Genomic DNA, 23,608 nt, shown 5'->3' on the forward strand with positions numbered 1-23,608 from the left:
TATCTATCTATCTATCTATCTATCTATCTATCCATCCATCTTTTCTTGATCTACTCATTCATTGAAAGGCAGCTAGTCTATTTCCATAACTTGGCTAAGGTGAAATTCTTGATGATTTTACCTAATGGTCTCTGCAGTTAATTTTAGAAACATATTAAGAAAACAAAATAAAAAATATTCCAAAGAATCCCAGATGATGGTGCCAGATAATGTGCTAATTTTCCCCTAGCTCAGCTCCACCCAAAGCAAAACAATTTTAGCTAAAATAAGAATGTCAGATTAAAAAGAAGCAGGGCAAAATTGAATCCTCGAGTCCCATGGAAAGATTTGGGGCGATCATTCTCTATTCTCCATGAGGAGATGCAAATTCATACATTAAGGTGCTGCTAATCAGTGAAATGTCTTTTCCCAAAAAAACCAAGTATTTTCTGATTTCATGGTGTGATTAAAACCCCAGTACCTTTTTTGGAGATATGAATCTCTGTTTTCTATCTCTGGATACAAATAGGGGAATCAAAAACTCACTTCAGTTGCCTGAGTAGCTGTGTAATGTATTTATCTGGAAACAAATCAAAAGTACGCATTAAATTATGCATTAAATTGTGAAAGACTCAGGATTGATGCTGTGATATTAGAGAAATGTTGGAGGAAAGAGCTTAAGCTGGAGAGTTTCTGGACTTAAACCCCCACACCATGGGAAAAGACATAAATGTCCCTTTATGTTGACTTTAGCTCCCAAGGTATGTAATTTAATATTCCTTCCTCAAACCCAACAATAACTATATGTTTGTTTAGGCTCTTACCAATGTCTATGAATTATGATGCTGATCTCTTGAGCTGGCAACAAGATGTTTAATAAAATTATGACATTACAAAGTATTCTAAGAGAAATTCTTATCTATCTCCAAACTTGAAAATAATACTATAAAAATAAGACAAAAACACCCCAATAATAAAACAATAAAACAAGACAAAAATAAAATATCCCAAAAATGCAAGCAATGAATTATTCAACACTTATTCAATAGCTGGAATTTCGTTTATTTACCAAGAGCAGAGGATAATATCTGTCTTCCATAGATATTTGCAGAGTGATCTAAAACCTAGATGTGCAAGGAAGGTTTATTTAAAATTTGATATAATTAACATTTTCTGTTTTCTTTTCCTTTTGTGCCAGTCACGTGGCTTGAACTGAGGGACTTGTGATCTCTCTTAGCTTTTTCTCTCAAGGCTGGTGCTCTCCCACTTTAGTGACAGCTCTGTTCCTGGCTTTTTGGTGGTAAATTGGAGGTAAGAAGCTCATGGATTTTTCTGCCTGGGCTTTCTTTGAACTATGATCCTTAGGTCTCAGCTTCCTGAGAAGCTAGAATTATAGTTATGAGCCACAAGCATCCAGCTAGCAACTTTCGTAACAATATTTTTCATTTAATTTTATTATTCAGAGGGTAGGAGTTGCAATAATATTGATACAGTGCCATCCATTAAATTTTTTTTTTATGCAGCTGGGTGCCGGTGGCTCATGCTTATAATCCTAGCAACTAAGGAGACTGATATGAGGATCACAATTCAAAGCCAGCCTGGGCAGGAAAGTCCGTGAGACTCTTATCTCCAATGAACCACCAGAAAATGAGAAGTGGTGCTATGACTCAAGTGGTAGAATGCTAGCCTTGAGATGAAGAGCTGAGGGACAGCGCCCAGAGTTCAAGCCTTGTGACAGACAAAAAGAAAAAAGCTTAGAGGTGTCTGAGCCTCAAACTCACAGTTCTGTGCTGTTTTTATAATACTAGATTTAATATAATTATCTGGAAAAACATTAGCATAAAAATCTTGATCCGACCTCCTATCCTAGAAAAAATATACCAATAAAAGCCCTAGTTCTTTTCCCTTTTTGAGTGTTTTATTGGAGATCAGAGTCTCATGGACTTTTCCTGCCCAGGCTGGCTTTGAACCGTGATCCCCAGATCTCAGCCTCCTGAGTAGCTAGGATTACAGGCGTGAACCACTGGTGCCTGGCTGTTCTTTTCCCTTAATTAAAAAAAAAAAAGTTGGTTCTGAGGTTTCAACTCAGGGCCTGGGCTTTGTGCATTTAGCATTTTGTCCAAGGCTGGTATTCAACCATTTGAACTACACCTCTACTTCCTGCTTTTTGCTGGAAAATTGGAGATAAGAGTCTCACAGACCTTCCTGTCTAGATGGTTTCAAACTGCAATCCTCAAATCTCAGCCTTCTGAGTAGCTAGCATGATAGGGATTAGATACTGGAGGAGAGCTCTATTTTTCCTAATGGTGACATTTCTATCTTCTCTAAGATACTCATTCTACCCAGAACCTCATGAGAGACAATCTCAGAAGACAAAATTATTTTACTGAAATGAGGGCAGAACAGACATTGCGTGTGTGTGCGTGTGCGTGTGTATGTGTGTGGGCGTGTGTGTGTGTGTGTGTGTGTGTGTGTGTGTATGTGTGTGTGTTCCAACAGAAAAGCTGCTTTTATGATTTATCAGCTTCAGGATATTGGATAAGTTTTCTATTTGAGTCTCAGAGAGATTTATTTTCTATCCTTTTTTGTTGTTGTTGTTGGTCCTGGGGCTTGAACTCTGGGCCTGGGCACTGTCCCTGCACTCTTCAGCTCAAGGCTAGTGCTCTACCACTTGAGCCATAGCGCCACTTCTGGCTTTTTCTGCTTATGTGGTGCTGAGGAATTGAACCCAGGGCCTCATGCATGCGAGGCAAGCACTCTACCAATGTGCCACCTTCCCAGCCCTATTTTCTAATCTTTTAATTATCTTCTCTAATCCCTTCCTGATTTTCTAGGGATTGTTCTCCAATTATAGAAGCAAAATGAAACAGAGTTATATACTCACTAGACAAAGGATTGCACTCCAGTGTACCTTGAATCTTGCAGTCTACATACACTTTTAGGAAAAAACCTTTTTTAACACATGCTTTTTATTATTATTTTTAAATCAGATATTCAAATGGTTGTAAAAGGGGGTTATGAGTTAGCAAGCCCTAAGTTTATGCCCAGTTCATCTTGATCAGAGCTTTTCCTTCTGTAGTTCTTTCCTTTCCACCCTCTTTCTCCTCCCACCTGCCCCTTCCCCCACCAATCACATCAAGTTACTACGTCCTCTTTTACATATGTCACACCTTTCATTCATCTCCCCCCATCTCCTACAATCCACCTCCTATTCAAACTATGTCCCAGCATCTTGACATTCATTTTATTCAATGATCTCTTAGTTGCTTAAAGTTTACTCCAGAGAATCCCTCTGCCCAACCCTCCCACTTCTACTACACTTCCTTCAACTTTACACATGCCCTAAGTACAACAGAGTACCACATTACATGCATCACTGAAAAACCATAACATTTAAGGGATCTTTAATAAACCTCCACCAATCATGTTAAAAGATGTGAGGGGTAACCGGGCGCTGGTGGCTCAGGCCTGTGTTCCCAGTTATTCAGAGGATCAGAGGATCATGGTTCAAAGTTAGCCTGGGCTGGAAAGTCCACAAGACTCTGATCTAAAAAAAAGCTGAATGTGGAGGTGTGGCTCAAGTGGTAGAGCACTAGCTTTGAGCACAAAAGCTCAGGGACAGTGAATGTGCCCTGAATTCAAACCCCAGGTGCATGTGCATGCAAGTGCACCCACACACAAACACAGGTGTAAGGTGCTTCAAAATTGTTAGACTGGGTGCAGAGGTGAATGGGTGACAAAGCATCCTTTTTCTGGCATTGGTTTTGTCCCAGTTAGATTTCTTTAACAGCAAGATGCTCAGAAAAATCTATTTGCTGTGCCTGTGTCAAGCCAACTCTGTTATTGTTATTTGTGCAGTTTGATTCTAGTTCTATTGTAGATGTTACACCTCTGCTTTTATATTCTAGGTTTTCAGGTGTAGTTACTGGTCTTCACTGAGCAGAGTGCTTCCTTCACTCACTTCATCCTGCTAGGCAGAACATTTAGAGAAACTGATTTATTGATTGGGTTTTGTGTGTGTGTGTGTGTGTGCGCACACACACACACACATACACGTGCACGCACTCACACATGTGGTGGAACTCAGGCTCTAAGTCAGAGAATCATGCTCTTGTCCGGCCTTTTCACTCAAAACTGGTGCTCTACTACTTGAGCCACACCCTCACTTCTGACTTTTTGGTGGTTACTTGGAGGTTAACAATTTCATGGACATTTCTGTCTTGGCTGTCTTTGAACCAAGATTCTGGGATATCAGCCTCCTGAACAGCTAGAATTACAGGTGTGTGCTATGTGCCAGACTGAGAAATTTGGTTAAGACCCAAGAGCCATCTCTATTTATTATACTATTGAAATACTGAACTTTCATAAGCAAACCAATCCTAATCAAGACTGAATAATTGCTCATCTTATCAAAATATTGCTTCATACTTCTTTTGGTCAGCCATTCAGGATCATTGTTCTAAGTTCAATTGATACAAATGAATGGGGCAATTTGACAGGTTGAGTAGAGTTGGAAGAGATAGGAGAAAAGGATGGAAGGGGTGACAGTGATCAAGATACATTGTTCAGGAAAGGGAAATACGTTTGGGGGTGAAGGGCAACAAGAGGGGTTCACATAAATGGAGGGACGAGGCCTGAGAGAATTCAGTCATTGTATTCATGTTATTTTAAAAATTTGAACTACATAACTTGAGGGTAAGGATGGGAGGGAGATTATGGGAGAAAACCATGGAAGAGGTGATAGCGATCAAGATGCATTATACTCAGATCCTGACATATGGAATTGTAACCTCTTTGTAAAACTACTTAATAATATTTTTTTAAGGTGCAAACTGGGTGCCGGTGGCTCATGCCTGAAATCCTAGCTACTCAGGAGGCTGAGATCTGAGGATCACAGCTCCAAGCCCACTGGGGGAAGGAAAGTCCTTGAAATTTTATCTCCAGTTATTTGCCAAAAAGCTGTGACTCACGGTCAAGTGCTAACTGTAAGCAAAAGAAGCTTAGGGACAGAACCCAGTCCCTGAGTTCAAGCCCCAGAACTGGCAGAAAATAAATAAATAAACCTATAAACAAACACTCAACTGATACTTGCTAATTGTTCATTAAGTTATCTTTCACACCCAAAAACAGGCAGCCTGTGTTCCCTTCATTATATTAGAACTCCTTCCTAATGAAAAGGATTTAGTCAATTCTAAAGTAATCATAAACATTCAGAACTTAATTTCTGTGGAGGTTCTATAATCATGGCTGTGAAATTCTTTCCACACCTACAGAATCCATATGGTATGAAATGTTCTGTAGGTTATTTAATTGAATCATCAAATTCCTTTTATAAAATTTAATTAACTAGCAACTCATGCTTTCTCTTTAGTAACAGTTTTGACAAATGTAGCAAATCCAATAAGGTTTTTAGTCATGTTTTTCTTCTTATTACTTTATGTCACTCATTTATACTCCAATTATTCCTTACTTAGAGAATAGCTTGCTTTATTTTCTTCACTCACCATGTTTTTTCCTTAGTATCAGCCATGATTTCTTAAATCCTCTTAAAATGGATCTACTTCTATGACAATGAACTGATTTCCTCTTTAAAACTCAAATTATCAAATGATATAAGCTTCTGGTTAGGGTTGCAACAAATTGAGTAGCTCATTATCTATGAGCTTATTAAAATACAAACAAATAAGTAGAAATGTCTGCAAGACTCCATCTCCAAAATAAGCAGCAAAATACAAGGATGGCAGAGTGGCTCAAATAATATAGCCCCAGTAGTGAGTAAAAAAATTCAAACGAAAACTTCCTCCATCAATAGCAGGCTGGAAACAGGAGAATCAAAATCCAAGGTAACTGGGGAAAAGTGAGATCTTATCTCAAAAATAACCAGAGGAAAAAAATCTGAAATGTGGCTCAAGTTCTGGAATACCTGCCTAAAAAGTTCAAAGCCCTGAGGTCAAGCCAAATACTTGCCCAAATCTGATGAATTTTTCTTTGTTTTTCTGTCAGTGAGTATAGAAAGATAAGGAGGAGGCTGCAATGCTTGGTAAGAAATGTACGCATTATCCTGCCCATGTAATTGTAACCCCTCTGTACAGTATGTTCACAAATAAAATAAAAAAATATGTAAGCGATTAAAAAAATGCCATATAGAAATTATATACAGGGGGTTGGGGATGTGGTTTAGTGGTAGAGTGCTTGCCTAACATGCATGAGGCCCTGGGTTTGATTCCTCAGTACCATATTTTTTTTTTTAAAGAAATGATATACAGACATTTGCAATCACATGATTTGAAATGTTTAATTTTACTTTTCTTCTAATGGTTTTAAGTTAGAGGCTTTTGGAGATAATATCTCTAGATATAATTGTTAAAAACAAAATAATACTTATTATCTGTGAGTAAATCTGTTGTCCTTTAATATTTACTTAGAGTATATATATCAAAAATTTTTTTTGTGTGTTGGTCCTGGGGCTTGAACTCAGACCCTGGGCATTGTCTATTAGCTTTTTTGCTCCAGATTAGTGCTCTACCACTGAAGCCAAGCCTCCACTTCTGGATTATTTTTTGGTGGTTAATTAGAGAATTTTCTGTGGGGGCTGGATTTCAAAGATGATCCCCAGACTTCAGCCTCCTGGGTAGATGGGATTACAGGAATGAGCCACTGGTACCCAGCTGAAATGTGAGTTTTAATCTAAGAAGAGTATTTTTGCCTTTCTCCTGTCCACTTATACTATTCTTCCTCCCCTGGACACACACTTTATTATGCCTGGTCTTCTTATTTAAAGCATGAAGGCTGAAAGTCAGCTATTTGAACCTAATGCCTATGTTTTCTCAGTATGATTATTGGCCCATTTCTGCACGTGGTTGCCTAAGGTTTGGGGTTGGACTAGAAAAGTGTGGATTTCACCTTGGCATGTTGAGAGCAAAGCATGCAGTCCACCATGCTGAAATCAGAGGTGCTCAGGAACGTGGAGACTTGGACTTATTTTGACTTTGGGAAAGTAGTATAAACCTTTGCTACATAATGCATATCCCTGAGGCAGCATTTGCGCATACTCAGAGAACAAATCACCAGAGGAGCATGTTTTAAGGTGGTAGGCAAACAGATAAGAAAGGATGTTGCCCTAAGTGGGGAGGGCACAGAAATGAAGGAGTAGTACTGACTAGACACTATGTTGAAAAGTGAGTAGGGATGGGGGAAGGGGAGGAAGCTGGGAGAAAGCAAGGGAAGGGGTGACATTGTTCAGAAAGAAATATACTCTTAACCTGACTTAGGCAACCCTCTGTAATCACCTGTATAATAACAAGAACAAGAGTTTTTTTTTAAAAATTAAAAACAAAAGAACAAATGTTACGAATAAGTAAAATTTAGCATGTTACATGGTGATATGTTACAGGAGGGAGATCACATGAAGCCAACGGGAAGGGGTGTGAGGAAAGAAGGCACTGGGATGGAATTTGCAGTCTTGTGGTCATGGAGGAAAACATGGAGAAGGTGACAACTCAAGAGGACTTACAGTGTTTGATAAATTAGATGCAGAGGGGAAGGTTATTCCTGTTAGGGAAAATGGCTGATTTACATGGCTGTCTCTCTTAAGCTGAATGTGGGTCTGGATAGGACAGCAAGTCTAGGAATAGCACAGAAGGCACTGTGGCTGCAGGGGATTATGGGATTGGTGACTACAAGAATGTAAATACATTAAGGATACAGGTGGACCTGTTGCAACAATGAGAAGTACAAGTTGTCATGTCCAAAATGAGCTTTACAACGTCGGTGCAGGGGGGGGGTGAGGGGGGGAAAGGAGAAGGATTGGGATTAGGGGGGAAGGGGGAGGCTGGGAAGGGATGTGAAGGGTAAACAAAGGAGGAGGCTGCAATGCTTGGTAAGAAATGTACGCATTATCCTGCCCATGTAATTGTAACCCCTCTGTACAGTATGTTCACAAATAAAATAAAATTAAATTAAAAAAAAAAGAACGTAAACACCAAACAGGAATCTATGAAAGACGGGAGGTTATTTCATGTCGGGTCTTGGAAGTTATTGCAAGAACTTTCAGATTTAATCTGAATGAAATGGAGAGATGCTGAATGGTTTTGAGCAGAGGAACAGGCTGTAGAGTTTTAAAAGGACAGCTCTGGCCACATGATCAGAGAAGGAACATGATAAAAGATCATATCAGAAATAAGAGGGAGCTCTGTTAGAGGGTCATTTGATTTCTACAGGGGCAGGAAATGGTTGTAGCCATGGTGGTGATAAATTGGTAGATTTTGTACACATGTGGAAAATCTGATAAAGAGTTTCTGACAGACTGAATGTATCATAGGGTATACAATATACCCTATACTCTTATTTACCTGGATTAAGAATGTTTTAGTTATTTGACTTTAAAATATGAAATTCTAAAGGTAAGATATGGTAGTTTGCGCCTACGATACTAACTACTTGGTTGGGGGAGATCAGGAGGACTGAATTTTTAAAATATTTTATTTTGTGGTGAAGAGGCTGTACAGAGAGATCACAATTATGTGAGTAGGGTAATGAGCACATTTCTTGTCAGACATTGTTACCCCTTCCCTTATTGTTCTCCCACTATGCCTTCCCTCCCCCACTTCCCCCACTCCTCCCTCACCACCTGATGTTGTAAAGTTCATTTCCAGTATACTGTCTTGTGGGTATCCTTGTTGCAATGGGTCATCCTGTGTCTTTGTTTCAGCATTTTGTTATTCGCCTTCTCCTCCACAAATTAGACAAATGTATATATGATATTTAGGGTACCAAAATCAAGTACAGTGACAACAGGGGATATACCATAGGGGGATGAACATACAAAGGAAACAAAAAAAATCACACCGCACATTAAAAACAACAACAAAGAAAGACCTCTTATATCCATATTTTGAGGTTCATTTTACTCAGCATCATCTTATGTGGTCCTATGTACATAGCTTTTGAGCGTTTCTGCTCATCTGATAAAATTATCCTAGACCTATAATAATTATTGTAAATGAAGGAAACCATGAGACCTTTATTTCTTCAGGTCTGGCTGACTGCACTTAATATGATTATTTTCCAAGTCTTTCCATTTCCTAACAAATGAAATGGTGTCATTCTTTCTGATGGAGGCATAGAATTCTCATATATATATATATATATATTCCACATTTTCTTGAGCCATTCATCTACTGAGGGGCATCTGGGTTGGTTCCATATCTTAGCTATGGTAAATAATGCTACAATAAACATAATTAGGCTGGCAGCTTTAACATGGTCGTGTTTGTGATCCACTGGGTAGATGCCCAGAAGTAAGACTGCTGGGTCATACGGGAGCTCTATGTGGAGTCTTTTAAGGAACCTCCATACTTCTTTCCAGAATGGTTGAACAAGTTTACATTCCCATCAACAATGCAGTAGGGTTCCCTTTTTGCCACATCCCTTCCAGCATCTGTTGTTACTAGATTTGATTCTAGCCATTCTAACTGGGGTGAGGTGGAATGTCAATGTTGTTTTGATTTGCATTTCTTTTATGGCCAGAGAAGTTGAGAATTTCTTTATGTGTCTATTGGACATTGTTATGTCCTCTTCAGAGATGTCTCACTTTAAGTCTTTAACTCACTTATTAATGGGGCAGTTGTTTCTTTGAGGATTTGTTGTTGGGGGATTTAATTTTTTGAGTTCTAAATATCTTTTAGATATGATGCCCTTGTCTGTTGTATAGCTAGTGATTATCTGCTCCCAATCTGTGGGCGTTCTATTGATCTTGTTAGCTGTGTCCTTTGCCATGCAGAAGCTCTGCAGTTTCATGCAATTCCATTTGTCCAAACTTTCTTTGATTTGTTGTGTTTCTGGGTCTCTATTAAGAAAATTTCAGCCTGTGCCAAGGAGCCCTAGATTTTCTCCTAATCCTTCCTGTAATTTTTTTCAGGGTGTCTGCTTTTATTTCAAGGTCTTTGGTCCATTTGGAATTGATTCTGGTTCAGGGTGATATATAAGGATCTAGCTTTAGTTTTCTGCAGGTGATTAACCAATTTTGCCAGCATCATTTACTGAAGAGGCTGTTTTTCTTCCATTCTATTTTTTTTTAGCTCCCTTATCGAAGATTAGGTGGCTATAGGTCTGTGGGTTCATTTCTGGGTCTTCTGTTCTATTCCATTGGTCCTCAGGTCTGTTCTTGTGACAGTACCAGCTGTTTTCATTACTATGGCTTTGTGAGGTCTGATATTGATATTAGGAGGACTGAAATTTGAGCCCAGCTTAGACAAAATGTTACTGAGACCCCTTTTCAACCAGAGCAGGTCTAGTGGTTCACATATGTAATCCTAGCTACATGGGAGGCATTGACAAGAAGATCATGGTCCCAAGGCCAGCTCTGGGCAAAAACACAAAACCTGACTTGAAAAATAACTAAAGCAGAAAGGGCTGGGGGAGTGACTCAAATGATAGAGCATCTACTTAGTAAACTCTAGTCCCTGAGTTCAAATCTTAGTACAGCCAAAAAAGAAACAGAGTAAATAGTGAAATTATGAATAAAAATACACAATAGAATAATAAAATTTGCACAATTAACTGTGAAACTAGTATAAATAAAGCCATGCACGGGTGGCTCACATCTGTAATTCTAGCTACTCAGACTGAGACTCTTAACTCCAAATAACCAGCAAGAAAAGAGTGCTATGGCCCAAGTATTAGAGTACCAGCCATGAGCAAAATTGCCAAGTGAGTTCAAGTCTCAGACCTGGCACAAAAGAAGAAAAAGAAATATGAGTATAAATAAGGGAAAGTGTACTTCATAAACTAAAGTTAAGAAACCAAGGGAGAAGGCATTTTAGCTGTTAAAATAACCACCATCATATTATCATGCAACATATGGCTCATTAAAATATTGTCTTCCTCCCGTATTTGAGGTAGGGTGGGGAGAAGGATCTGAAAGGTATCCACTGAATATATGATAAAGTTCAGAGTGGGTGGTAGGCTTAGACAGCCTGTCCAAAAAAAAAAAATGTTCTTAACTGGAGTTCCAGGTTTTCAAATTTGGTGCTGAAATTTGGTATATATATATTTTTTGGCCTTAAAAAGAGGAGGGGGGAGTGTATTAACTAGTGTACCTTTGTGGTTACTGTGACAAAATACCTGGCAGAAACAACTTAAGGGAGGAAGGATAGATTTTTGCTCATTGTTTAAGCGGCTTCAGATCATGGTAGTTTGGCCCTGTTTGTGGTGGGGTTTGGGGGTGGGGGAGGCAGGAACACCATGGCTGTAGGGGAGTACAGATCACTCATGGCAGACAGGAAGTGGATCAGTGGATCGAGGTGGACCTAGGTGGACCTGGAGTAACCTTACCAGGCATACTTCCCAAGACCAACTTCCAACCACTAGGCCTCGCCTGCAAAAACGTCCACACCCTCCCAACACAAGGCAGCATTGCCATCTGGGGACCGAGCATCAGCAGGTGAGCCCATGGGGAATAATGTTTGGGAATGAGAAGAATGTGGGTGATAAGAAACTAGGAGAAGATTCTGGGAGAGGAGAGAGCTAAACATCCACATGGTGATCTGTTGTGCTGCTGCCCTGAGACACATCAAGTCCTATCCAAATCATCCCCAGACCCAAGTCTCCAGTAGTCATCTGGGAAAAGAAAGTTGCAGGTGCTCAAAATGACTAAAGAGAGCATCAAATGCCCACCAAGGAAAAGTCAGGGGAGAGATTAGCTGGGAGCAGAACTATCAGGGAAGTGAGTAAGATGTAATGTATAAATGTATGCTATTGATTTATATATAAGTATGCATATGTGTATATCTGTAGGCATGCTATCTATACATAGATAGATATATGTGTATATATGTATTCACACCTATAGATACATGTATATGCATCTATATAGAGATGTATATATAGCTTACATACACACAAATAAGTAAATATATGTTTACTGTGCTCAGGATAGACCCTAAGACCTTGCTCACGGATAGGTAAGAGCTCTAACACTGAACTATGTTCTCAGCTCATGTGTGTGTGTGTGTGTGTGTGTGTGTGTGTGTATATGTGTGTTTTAAAATTTAATTGTTATTATAAAGGTGATGTAGAGAGGGCTTACAGTTACGTAAGTCAGGTAATTTTTCTTTTTTTTTGTTGGCTGTGGGGCTTGAACTCAGGACCTGGGCACTGTCCCTGAGCTTTTTGTTCAAGGCTATCACTCTACTACTTAAAAACCACTTCTGGTTTTAAGAGTCTCACAGGGACTTTTCTGCCTGGATAGGCTTCAAACTGTGATCCTCAGATCTTAGCCTTATGAATAGGTAGGCATGAGCCACAGGTGCCTGGCAGGTAATATTTTTTTATAATTAAAAATGTCACACACTTTTTTTCTGTGTTGGTTCTGGAACTTGAATGCAGGGCTTAGGGTACTCTCATTGAGCTTCTATACTTAAGGTCAGCACCCTTATCAGTTTGAGTTACAGCTCTATTTCCAATGTTTTGGTAATTAATTGGAGATAAGTCTTGTTCAGGCTAGCTTTGAACTGTGATCCTCAGATCTCAGCCTCCTGAAGTTTATGGGTGTGAGCCACTGGGGCTCTTAGCCTATATACTTTTATTCCTTTGCAAATATGAGGGGAGTAAAACTATTGAAAACTGGCCCATGGTCTTAGGAGAAAGTTTGGATTGGTTTCAAGTCAAGTTGAAGTATTACTAGAATCATAGTGAGAGACTGTTAGTTCTTCAGTGTGACTCGCCATCTCCCTGCAGTGATTGCTGTATTTGGGCTGAATTAATTATTCGGTAAAAATGTACACATGGTGTGCAAACCATCTGCACATATAAGTTCACCCTTGTTGATTGCTTCCTACCATGTTAACCTATGCCTTATTATGGTTAAGTGCAACAAATTGATCCTGCAGCCTTCTCTCCTTCCATGGAATGTCCACAAATAGACCTGACCTACGTAAGCACCAGGATTCTGCATCTGGATTTCTGATTTAGCTGAAAGATGTGTAAAAATGTGTGGACCCACATCTGAAGGAGCAAGAGAACACTTTTTCTCCGCCCCAAACCATCAGGGTGATTTATGATCTCTAAACTGTTTCCCGACCCTTTATTTAAAAATTGGCCTGAGTGAAAATGGAAGAAGACTCCCAGATCTGAGGACCTGGAGTCCTTGGAAAATGTGTTATTAGTGGATCAAATGTTTGGCATCCACCTTGCTGTCAGCACCTCAGGTGCATAATGCATTTCAAATTTTAAATAGATGACTTTGATTTTGACATAATTCACACTCAAGTATTTCTCGAGATAGGTCTGAGTCACAGTGCTGCAGAAAGATATTACCTGGAATGAGTTACAATAGCCTTTTTCAGCTTTTCCAACTAGAGCTAATACGAATGTCATTTTTCCATGGCTCTGGTAAATAAAAACTTGGGGGGGGGGGAAGAGTTTTTAATGATCTTATCCACTGGGAGGTTCCAGGATGACAAGGTGGAGTCATAAATCGCCAAGAGCACATAATGATGTTTTAAAAGTAGGCAGGGGGGAAGGTTTTTTTTGTCAACTTCTTTTGAAGTGTAATGTGTTTTAGTGCCTAGTGCTTATGAGTGCATGTAGTCCCTAAGTACTCTCCAGTTTATGTTTCTGCAACAAATGAAAATGCATTCCCTAAGTTAGAGTTTGAAAACCTTTCTCTAGCAAGAAAACATCCACTTGTAAAATGATCTGACTGTGCTATGGGCCAGTGACTTATACCTGTAACCCCAGCTACTCTGGAAGCTGAGATCTGAGCATTGAGACTCCAGCCTGGGTAGGAAAGCCCCTGAGACTCTCATCTCCAACTAACCACCAAAAAAAAAATGCAGGAAGTGGAGCTGTGGCTCACATGGTAGAGCACTAGTCTTGAGCAAAAAAGCTCAGGACAGTGTGCAAGGCCCCAAGTTTATGTTCCCAAACCAGCACTAAACATAAAATGGTCTCACCAAATACTTATCCGAATTTGACATTGGTTACTATGGGTGGTTACCTATTCATCCTCACCATGAGGCATTGTGGTAGAAGAAGATAGGTCCTGCCAGCCCCGTGAGCTATGCCTAGAAGACCAGATGATCGAGTGGGTCACTCAAGATATGGAGAATTTGGAACTCTACATCTTCTACTCAGTAGAAGCATTGTTCAGTTCTCAAACTTTCACAAATGCCTAAAATCAGGGTGGGGGTATCTTCTAAGTGGAAGATGAGATTGTCCAGGTGTGAGAAAAGTGGTTAAGAGCTAGAGAAACAGAGCGATTGCATCTCCTCACACGACATCCAGACTTCTTCTGTGACTCCATAAATGGGCCCTATCCTACATATGCTGAATACATAGCTTCTCTCTTCTCAGGATCCCACCTTTCCTCAAAGAATCAATTCAAAGAAGCAAGTGTGTGAGTCTCCTTAAATGGAGGTAGTTGGATGTTGGTGGCTCACCTGTAATGAATTGGATTACTGGAATATTTGGGAGGCTGAGATTGGGATTTTTGTGGGCTAAGAACAACCCTGAAAAGAAAAGCTTGCAAGACCCCTTCTCAACTCATAGTTGGGCCGGTTGCATGTGCCTGTCATTCCAAGGTGCATGGAAGAATGAGACTGGGAGGATTGTGGATCCAGGACTGCCAGGGAAGAAAAATTGAAGAAGCTCCACCTCCATGGAGGAAACTTGGATGTAATGGTGCATGCCTGTGATCCTCTAAATGACAGAACATGTCTCAGGTATGCATCTGGGCAAGTCATAAAAATAACCAGCAAAAGCAAGGTTAGAGAAGGAGAGAGAAAGAGAGAGAGAGAGACAGAGAGACAGAGAGACAGAGACAGAGACAGAGAAAGAGAGAGACAGAGAGAGAGTGAGAGCTATACATCAGAAAAATATAATGCAAGTATAATTTGATTTTGAAAAAAATTGTTTTACATTTATGCAAGTAATTTTTTGTGCCAGTACTGGGACTTGAACTCAGGGCCTGAGTGCTATTCCTTAACTTTTTTACTTAAGGCTTGTGCTCAACCATCTGAGTCACACCTCAACTCTGGCTTTTTTGTTGGTTATGCTCAACCATCTGAGTCACACCTCAACTCTGGCTTTTTTGTTGGTTAATTGGAGATAAGAGGCATACTGATTTCCCCCTGGGTTGGCTTCAAACTTTAACTCTTGGATCACAGCCTCCTGTCAGATTACAGCCTCCTGAGTAGCTAGGATTACAAATATGAACCATTACTGCCTAGCTAAATAAATTTGCTTTCTCTCTTTTTTTGTCTGGAAGATCATGGAAGACGCCAACATAAAGCGATAATTATTTAAATATTCAACTTTTTTTTCTGGCAAAATCATTTCATGGAGACACTTTTTATTTTTTCTCTCCAAATATGTCTCATCACAATAAACAAGTGCAGTTGGGTTTGATTCATTAAAAGAGCTGAGGCTTGAACTCAGGTTTTCAAGTGCTCATGTGGCTTTTTTTGCTTAAGATTGGTGCTCTGCCAGTTGAGCTACCAAACCACTTCCAGTTTTTTGCTGGTTAATTGGAAGTAAGACTCTCATGAATTTGTCTGCCTAGGCTGATTTCAAACTTTGAACCTCAGATCTCAGCCTCCTTAGTAGCTAGGATAACAGACTTGATCTGTTTAAAGTGAGGATAAATAAGCACATACACGACAGGCTAAACCCCACCATCCTTCTGTTCGTTATAGGAAACTTCAGGGTCAAGTGTAAGGAGAGCTATAATAGCAAGAAAGAGAGAAGCAAATCATATAGTTTCATTCCTACTGACCTACAGCGAAGTGGAGAAAAATCCTGCCACACTTTCTAGAGGAAAGTTACTTTATCAGCAAAGTACTAGGGTAGGAATCTGGAGCATGGAACCGGTAGCCTTATCATGACAAGGAAACCCTGCCATGGTCAGAACTAGATCAACCTGCTATTGCCAGAACCAACCAGCTTGCAAGTGATTTTTGAGAAACCAAAATCAAAATGCTTGGGCTCTAACCTGAAACCGAAACCCAGAACCCAAGTATTAAAGGGTTGTTCTGTCTGTGGGAGCTCAAACTCGGGAATAGGAACTGTCCTCTGATGTAATAAACCTGAGTTCTTCAACTCTCCCAGTTCTGTTTGCTTCTTCCTAGAATATTTTCTACAACAATAAAGCCCATGAAATATTTTGGTACACGATAGAACAGACATGTAATGCTTCTCATGTGCGTCTCTTCAGCTGCCCATCATCTATCTTCTTGTATTGATAATCTGTGTGTGTTTGTCTGTGTCTGTGTCTGTGTGTGTCTGTGTCTGTGTATGTATGCATGTGTGCATCCTGGGGCTTGAATTCAGAGTCTAGGTTTTCTCTGAGCACATTTACTCAAGGCCTCTACTTCTGGATTTTCTGGTGCATAAATGGAAATGGGTCTCACAGACTTTCATGCCTGGGCTCAGCATCCTGAGTAGTTAGATTAACAAGTATGAGCCACTGGCACCAACTTGTATTGATAATTTTGTATGTCACGTTATGATTTTTTTTAAAGAACAACTCAACAAAACAAAATTCCAATTTATTGTTGGGTAATACTGTTTTCATACATACTTTTGTCTATTTTTTATTCATATACTTTTAAGTAGTTGTACAAAGGGGTTTCAATTCAACATGTCAGGTTCACCCCTTCCATGGCTCTCCCCCACCCCTCCCAACCCCATCCCATCCCCTCAACATAATGATGTTGTAGATAGAGTCTCTCTCCCCACGTGGATCTTTGACCTGGGTGCCACATTGCTGGTTAATGAAAGTGTTGATTGTAAAACTCATTGCCTGTTAGTTTAGGGATTTCCTAGGAACAGAGTTACAGCCTTGAGAGAGAGGTAGAAAGAGAGGCAGAAGAGGTAGAGGGAGAGAGAAAGGAGAGGAGAGGAGACAAGAGGAGATGAGAGCTGTGATGAGAGGGGAAGAAGGGAGGGAAGGAGAAGGGAAAGGAAGATAAGAGGGAAAAGAAGGAAGAGGAGGGGAGAAGAGGAGAGGAGGAGAAAAAGGCAGAGGATAGAAGAAGAGAGAGAAGATGAAGAAAATAAACAAACAAACAAAAAGACCTGTTGGTCAGAGAAAAGACAATTATTTGATTTTATAGGAGTCTGGTGTAAGCTGCTATTGTCCTTTAAAAAAATGTGTTTTCTACAATTAAATGCCACATTCATTGAGACTCTGCCTACAATCAAGTTTATGAAAATGGTCTGCTTTACTTTCCTAGAATTACCTAGAGATCTTCTCTCTCTGAACAGGAGGGCAGGGGTAGTTAGACTGGGTATCCATCCATTACGAAACAAATCGCAGCCAGCTGGGTTGGAGGCCCTGTACCCATCTCCTGTATCTGCAAGAGGGTGAGGGAGTTTAGAGAACACCTGTAAACAAGATGGCTTCTGGAGCCCTCTTGATGAGCCCTGTGAGGTGCAGGCATGCATGGGAGAGTTCAGGATAGTTCAGAATAGTTCAGTTCATGTTCATTTTTCTCAGCTCCAGTTAGACTCCTGTCATGAGGTTTCTAAAAGTTCTTTCCACCATGCAATTCACCGGTGCTCCATCCCAAAGCAGGGCTTTGGTTCAGCCTCTTCTGCAAATTTCTGGTAGGAAAAAAAAGAAATTTAGCATTCTTTGAAAATGAATTAGAGTCATCCCAGCACTGAACTAATGAATCTAACAAACTACTTCAAAGCTTCTGTACCCAGCTCTGGAATTTTTCAGGAATCTTCTTATTAAAAGAAAGTGAACATTATTAACCCATTCTAGGCTGGGTGCTGAGCTACTCAGGAGGCTGAGCTGTGAGGATTGCAATTTGAACTCATCCCAGGCAGGACAGTCTGTGAAACTGGTATCTCCAATTACCAAGCAAAAATCTGGAAGTGGAAGTGTGGCTCAAGTGGTAGAATGCTAGACTTGAGTGAAGAAAAGCTAAGCAAAAGCTTAAGGCCAAGGAGTTAAGCCCCAGTACAGGCACAAAACCAACCAATCAACCAAGCAATCCATTCTAAATTCTTAAAAGATCTAGTGCTCATTTCTTTGAGATAGTACTGAGGTGTAGCAAAAGCTGTGCGCAATACATTTATTTGGATTTTCTGGAAGTAAGAGAAATCTGGTTATTTCCCTTAGGTTTAAACTAGCTGGATTTGCAACATCTTGACAATGGTATTTTTATGATATTGTGCAACTAAAATATTGCTAAATTTGCTAATCTTCCAAGATAGGTGTGCATGCTGCTTGGTAGAGTTCAGTAACATGTCTGATTTCTTTGAAAAAATTCAACTAAAAGCAATTGATAAATATGCATACCATTGTCCATAGACAAATATTTATATGTTTATACATCCTCCAGTGAGGCTGAAATAACCTCATACATATACACATGGTTCAGTAATTGACTGCTTATGTTCAAAGACACTTTTGGGAATGAAGAGTGGTTTTGAAAGGCGAATTTTGGAGGTCTCTTATGTACGTATGTGGTTCTCTGTGCTTCAGCTAGGTTTCAATTATTCAGTGGAAGTTTCCAGTGAAACAGCCTCAGGATCTAGGCAGGTTTTCACCATATAATATGCTTTAGAGGAAGTTCACTCTATTTTCATGATCCACTCATAGTTTAAAATTTATTTATAGTTAAAAAGATTTCTTTGAGCTGCCACTGGGGCTTCAGCTGAGACCTTCATGCTCTTACTTGGCTTTACTGCTGAAGGCTGGGGCTTTATCACTTGAGCCATACCTCCACGAATGGCTTTTTGTAGTAAGAAGAAGATAAGAGTCCATGGACTTTTCTGCCTAAGTTGGCTTTGAACTGTGATCCTCAAATCTCAACCTTGAGTAGCTAGGAGTACAGGCATCACCCACAAGGGTTTAGCATTTTACTCTCATTTTTAGTGAAAGACATCATTAAAAGGCATATTTCTAAAAGCACAGAGACTGTACATGGTGTTGCCAGTGAAACTATATCCTATCTTCAAGGTGTGTTAGTCTTTCTCTCATACTGATAAGGTTCCCCACAATATTATACCCGGACCCCCAATGTTGCCCTTCCGCTCACCACACCAAACATCTGTTATTGGACAAGATATTCAACTGACATTTTTTCCAAAATAATCTTTATTTCCAAATCTTTTTCTTCTTTTCTTTTCCTGGTGGTATGAAGCTCAAAGGGCACTTGAAGTTGAATATATTAAAAGAAGCGCTAAAAGTATTCCCAAGAAAGAGGTAATTTTTTTTAAAATCTTGGATACAATTTCACTTTATACCTTACTCCTTTGGCTGGGATTTCTGATGCAATGCTAAACAGAAATCTTGCAAGTGAGCATTTTTGTTCCCAGACAAGGGTGGGGTAGGGGAGCATTGAATAATGCATTATGAAGTATAGTTGCAGTTATTTGTTTGGGTCTGGAATGTTCTTCTAGGTCCATGGATTAAAGCATTGACCCTGGGCTTGGCACTTCAGTAGAAATTTGAAGAGTCAGGACCCAGTGGGAGGTTTTAAGCCACTGGGGTGGGACTGTCATTGAGGGGAGCAGTGAAATCCCTTGGTTTGTCTTTGTTTTTCCAGCTATGGGTTCTGGTTTGCCAAATGCTCCCATCCTGATGTACTGCCTGGCTATAGATCCCTAAGCAACGGGTTAATGAATCATGAGCTGAAGCGTCTAAAGTAGACCTTTTCTTGTCTTTTGATCAATTATCTCAGATTTTTTAAAAATAAACAATAGAAAGCTAATTAATCCACTTCATTAGATCCAATGAAAGCTAGACGAAAATATTTAAATCATGAGTAATAGCCATGCTAATGTATTCCTCGCAAAGACATAAGAATTTTAAAATAAAAATATAAAACCCAATTCAATAAAGTTAGCAAGATAGTTAAAAAATTAAATCATGACAGAAAGCAAATACCCACAATTCCCTAATAACAAAAGCATCCCACTGGTTATTTTCTTTGTGCCAAAACCTTTTTTCTCCTTTTCTTCTTCTGTCCTCCTTTCCCTTCTTCATTTCCTCTTTCCCTTCTTTCCTTCTTCCCTTCTTCCCTTCTTCTCTTCCTTCCTTCCCTTCCCTCCCTCCCTCCCTCTCTCCCTCCCTCTCTCCCTCCCTCTCTCCCTCCCTCTCTCCCTCCCTCTCTCCCTCCCTCTCTCCCTCCCTCCTTTCCTTCCTTTCTTCTTTCTTTCTTCCTTTCTTTCTTTCTTTCTTTCTTTCTTTCTTTCTTTCTTTCTTTCTTTCTTTCTTTCTTTCTTTCTTTCTTTCTTTCTTTCTTTCTTCTTTCTTTCTTTCTTCCTTCTTTCCTTCTTTCTTTCTTCCTTCCTTCCTTTCTTCCTTCCTTCTTTCCTTCCTTCTTTCTTTCTTTCTTTCTTTTTTAAAAATTTTTATTTTTATTTTTTTTATCGTACTGTACAGAGGGGTTACAATTACATGGGCAGGATAATGTGTACATTTCTTATCAAGCATTACAGCCTCCTCCTTTGTTTACCCTTCACATCCTTTCTCTCTTTCTCTCTCTCTTTCTCTCTCTCTTTCTCTCTCTCTTTCTCTCTCTCTTTCCTTCTTTCTTTCCTTCTTTCTTTCCTTCCTTCCTTCCTTTCTTTTCTTTCTTTCTTTTCTTTCTTTCTTTCTTTCCTTCCTTCCTTCCTTCCTTCCTTCCTTCCTTTCTTTCTTTCTTTCTTTCTTTCTTTCTTTCTTTCTTTCTTTCTTTCTTTCTTTCTTTCTTTCTTTCTTTCTTTCTTTCTTTCTTCCTTCCTTCCTTCCTTCCTTCCTCTCTCCCCCCTTCTCTTTTTCCTTTCCTTTTCTTCCATTTGGGAGGGATGCAAGCCAGGGCCTTGAGCATGCTAGGCACTCTCTACCAGCCATTTCCCCAGCCCTGTGACTCTTGTCTTTTTACGAGTTTATTTTTCAACTGACTTAAATACACTTAGTAGCTTTGATTAATCTACCTCAACCATTTGTTATTAACCCAAAGGTCACCATATTCCATATCGGTGTTAACTAGCTCTCTCCTGGTTGTGAGACAATCCCTGGCATAAACAACTGCACAGAGGAAAGCTGATTTGGCCTAGCAGTTGTGGAAGTTTCAGCTCAGGGTTGGCTAGTTCGGTTCAATCATTTCTCCACCATGTGAGGCAGGCTGTCATAGCAGAGAGAACATGGAGGGACAATTGTGTCAGCCAGGAAGAGTCAAAGTTCAGCCCAAAGGATGGCTAGAGGGGCCTATTACCTCTTCTAAGAACTAGTAGAAACTTTAGAACTTCCCCCAATAATGTCACTAGCTGGGAAACAAGCCTTCAATATAGAAGCCATTTGGGGAGAAACTTCATATCTAAACCAGAACAATATTAAAAGAAATTAATCCTGATATGCTCATAAACTAGTATATTTAATACTCTATTAACCTAGTGAATAATACTAGTTACTATAAATGTGTCCAGTGCTAGTGGCTCATGCCTGCAATCCTACCTATTCAGAAGACTGAGATCTGAGGAGTGAGATTTGAAGTCAGCGTGAGCAGGAAAGTCCTTGAGACCCATTAACTAAACACCAAAGAAAAGGAAAGCCAGAAGTGAAACTGTGACTCATCTGACAAAATACTAATCTTGAGCAACAAAGCTAAAGGACAGTGTCCAGGAACAGAGTTCAAGTCCCAGTAGAATACAATAAACAAATAAATTACAAAGAAAACCAAAAGATATTCTATTTTTTGGAATTCAGAAGTATTCTCAGATGGGCACTGGTGGCTCACACTTGTAATCCTAGCTACTCAGGAGGCTGAGATCTAAGGATCACAGTTTGAAGCCAGCCCAGGCAAAAAAGTCTATGAGACTCTTATCTCCAATAAATTAGTCAGAAAGAGCTGGAAGTGGTGCTGCTTCTCAAATCGGAGAGCACTAGCCTTGAGCACAAAGAGGCTCAGGACCCGAGTTCAAGCCCCAGGACTGGCAAAAAAAAGTATTCTCATATATAAGTAATATGGATCTATAAATGAGTGAGTTATCAACATTTGCCTTTTTTTCAGTTTATTCTTTTCTGCAGCAAATGATGGCAAGCGAGTTTTAGAGAGGCTTAGGTAAAAGAAAAAGAGAATAATGCGTACATAATTCCCTTCATAAAGGAGAAAACTTTCCATATGCTGTTTGGAGCCTATTTGATTCCATTAATAAACTAGTTGAAAAGAGCAGAAGGAATTTATGCACAGAGACAAGAACCTATGTCGTGTCTGTTGGATGAGGTCTCCTCACCTTTCCAGAAATTTCTAGGCCTTCTGTTTTGGATGCCAGCTATTCCTAGACATTACCTAAAAGGCGCCTGCCCTGAAGCCCGCCTTCCTGGGCAATTTGCCCCATGCCAGGTCCTGCGTCCCCACCTCATTTGGCCCCGCAGTCCCTGGGCAGTGAAGACATTGATGTCATTGGAATGTAAGTGCTTATAATCAAGCTGCATATTTAGCACCTCATTAAAATTAACAAGAAAAACAGAGAGGCTCGTGGCTCCTTTGGCATCATCCTGAAAGGAGCAGCCTCCATCCCTGGCTTATCCATCCAGAGGTTTATCAGCACAGCCAAGAGGGGAGAGCAACAGGGAGATTTGGCTAATGAAAGTGTCACTTAGGTTCCCAGGAGACTGAAGCCAGAAGATAAGCCTTCAGGACTCTGTCTGGTACCCAAGCTGGGTGAATACTGTATTATTTCTCCTTGTGCTATGGTCAGTAGTTGGTAGGGCTTTTCAGGAGGCTGAGAAGTCAGGAGACTAGGAGGCTGAGGCCCACTGGAGGCCATTTATCAAAGTTTATATATATATATATATATATATATATATATATATATATATATAGTGTGTGTGTGTGTGTGTGTGTGTGTGTGTGTGTGTGTGTGTGTGTGTGTGTGTGTACGTATACTAGTCCTGAAGCTTGAACTCAGGCCCTAGGTGTTGTTTCTGAGTACTTTTTCTCAGTATTTTCTCTAGTGTTCTACTACAGGAACTATAGCTCCACTTCCATTTTTTTTCTTTTGGTAGTTAACTGGAGATTAAAATCTCATGGACTTTCTTTCCTGGGCTGGATTCAAATCAGGATCCCCAGATCTCAGCCTCCTGAATATCTAAGATTGCAGGTATGAGCCACTGGCACCTGCCTTGTGAATAGCAATTTTTAAAAAATGTGTTAAAAGAAGGTTGGGGAAGTAGTCTTTTCCTCTTTAGTGAGAATTCAATACCAAAATACTGTTTGATACTTGTAAACATATACAAAGGGCAACCTTTAGTCTGCAGCACTTAATCAAATGGTTGTAAGTCACCTACTTAAGAAGAAAAATGAGGTTTGACTTTTCCAAAAATAGTTAAGTTGGGCACTGGTAGCTCACGCCTGTAATCCTAGTTACTCAGGAGGTTGAGATCTGAGGATCACAGTTCAAAGCCAGCCCAGGTAGGAAAGTCTGTGAAACTCTTAGCTCTAATAAAACCACCAGAAAATCAGAAGTGGTGCTATGGCTCAAGTGGTAAAGTGCTAGCCTTGAGCTGAAGAACTGAGGGACAGTGCCCAGGCCCAGAGTTCAAGCCCCACAACCAACAACAACATCAAAAAAATAAAAAAAATAGTTAAGAATGACATGTATTATTTGAAATATATGAAGTTGGATG

This window comes from Dipodomys merriami, unplaced genomic scaffold (genome assembly GCF_024711535.1).
Source record: "Dipodomys merriami isolate MVZ:Mamm:240054 unplaced genomic scaffold, mDipMer1.0.p SCAF_6, whole genome shotgun sequence".
In the NCBI taxonomy this organism is placed as follows: domain Eukaryota; kingdom Metazoa; phylum Chordata; class Mammalia; order Rodentia; family Heteromyidae; genus Dipodomys; species Dipodomys merriami.